Genomic DNA, 2,331 nt, shown 5'->3' on the forward strand with positions numbered 1-2,331 from the left:
CTCCCCATTTTTACACCCCACCCCCTTCATACCGACCTCCTGTCCCAGACCTCTGGTGAGTGAGTGGTCTCCCACTGTCAGGCAATCCTGGCCAATGACCACTTGACCACCGGGTGCACTCCTTGACCTTGGTCCAGAGCTGGACACAGGTTCTGGGATCCGTGTCAGTAATGAGCTATATCGGCCTGCAGGGGGGCGGGGTTGGAGAGGTAAGAGAGAGTTCTGTTGGCTGCAAGGGGGGATAAAAGAAAAGTAGAAGAAAAGACACACATGCCAGACTCTGTACAAGCCAAGGACGCATCTGGGAAACCATTCAGTCTAAAGGTTACAAGAAACTAATTGAGATTTTTTAAATTAATGTTTTCTATGAATATCATTTTGTTTATTGTGAGGTCTGAAATTTACACCATGGGAAAAGCCTCGGTGTAACTTTTTAATAGCATTCTCACTATGGCCACTCAAATCTGATGATTATATAGACCAAAAAAATCGTAAAGGTTCATATTATGAATATGAAGTGTAAACAGAGCTCATTCTACAATCATGGCAAAAAAGTGTAAAATAAAATACCACCTGAAAGCACTGTCCTGCAATGCTTCTAGACATGGCTGCACCCCCCCCCCCCCCTCTCCTTTTCCCCTTTTTCACCACACCCTTCAAAAAACGATCTTCACCATGAGCAGTTTCAACTAACTGGTTGAGAATGTTGAAGTTTACAGAATTCTATAACCTGTTTAACCCCTTCGTGACCCTTTATGATGCTAAGTCAATTAGTGCTCCACCTAGCACACTAAATTTTGAATCCTCAGGAATGAAGGGAGGCTCTCGATTTAGTGGTCGAATGCCTATAATAATTAGGTCAGGTTTGCAAATACAATAAACTGTCTAAAAGGAAAATAGTATGTCTTTGTACAAAAATAAAAGTATAGCTGAATTTGAATCTGCAGTTAGTTTTTACCAAGCACGTTACCAGAAAAAGTACCGTTCTACGAGTACAATCTATCGTTGCCCTAGAATTGCAAAGTTCTCTCCAGCCAATTACTAGTTTTGAAAAAATTTGACGAAAAAAAAAATGATTTTCACAAAATGTCAAGCTTTTTCGAAAGCAGTTATCTGATCTTGATTATAACGACTCCGAATAATCTCACGCTATTGATAGAGCTGATAGAACATAATAATATTATGGTCTCTGACCTCATGGTCTTAGTAACTCAAAACGTCCAAAAAATGTCAAATAGAACTTTGTAATTCTGAGGTAGCACTATGACGAACAGCGCTCGTGATGATAGTCTTCTCGCTTCGCAAGGCATGACGAACGTTGTTCATGAATTAATGATCACAGCAGCATCTTGCCGCCGCCCACACATACAAGCAAATGACTAACGACGTTCTCGTCAGATTAAATTCAGAAAAAAAAAGTTTGGGGGTGGGGGAGGGGGATGTGTGTCTCTGCTCGGGTACTGTAAACTGTAAGAAAAAAAATACTTTTTTTTTCACACTTTCAGCCGAGCTCTATTGATACAAACAATCATTGTTTTGGGCTGTATTAGTCTAATTTTCGTAAATAACGTACAACAACGACATAGGTTATGTTTAATCAAAGCAGACTCAAACCATGTCATCCCCTATAAGATGGTCTACCACCATGTACAAGAAAATGTTCATACTTTATTAACCGTCGATCTTTTTAATGAACAACTATATCAAACCAACATTCCGGTAGTTATAACGAGATAAAATGGCTCCCCGTTTTTCATTTTCGCTTTGACTTCTAAAGTTTGGATTCTGTTAGGATTTATCTGAACTTCACGATACTTTGATTCATATAATTCAAAAATATAAGAAAAGAGGAGAAAAAAAATTGGAGCTGCCGGGTATCGATCCCGGTACCTCTCACATGCTAAGCGAGCGCTCTACCACTTGAGCTACAGCCCCATGATGGGTAGACAGTGTTGGATGATGAGAAGATATTATCTAATACGGGGTGCCCACTACGCTGGAACGGGCCGATTGCCCGACTCCGTCGCCTCAAAAACAAAATACATCATAACACACATACATGTTAGTGTTTGTTTTCAGTTTCAGGCCGATCCCATTTGTATTGGGCACCCCGTATTAGGCTACTCATTTTGATGTATTGTAAGGTGTGTTTGGGCCTGACGGTAGTTGGAACCGACTGTCTTTTTATTTATTTATTTATTTATTTATTTGGTGTGTTTATTAGTTTCAGTTACCCATTTTGTAGCCTACAGGTTTTTGTTAGTTGTTATTGTTTTGTTGCTGTGTAGTTGTTTTGTTGGGGGTTTTTTTGTTGTTGTTGCTTTGTTTTTG

At 39.8% G+C, this 2,331-nt stretch overlaps 1 non-coding gene across 1 annotated transcript; it reads right to left on the reverse strand.

Moving 5' to 3' along the window:
* Nucleotides 1-1,862: 1,862 nt before the first annotated feature.
* TRNAA-AGC lies at nt 1,863-1,935 on the reverse strand. Its single transcript has one exon. It is a non-coding gene; the product is annotated as a tRNA-Ala (tRNA).
* Nucleotides 1,936-2,331: the final 396 nt, after the last annotated feature.

This window comes from Aplysia californica, unplaced genomic scaffold, assembly GCF_000002075.1.
Source record: "Aplysia californica isolate F4 #8 unplaced genomic scaffold, AplCal3.0 scaffold00003, whole genome shotgun sequence".
NCBI classification, from domain to species: Eukaryota; Metazoa; Mollusca; class Gastropoda; order Aplysiida; family Aplysiidae; genus Aplysia; species Aplysia californica.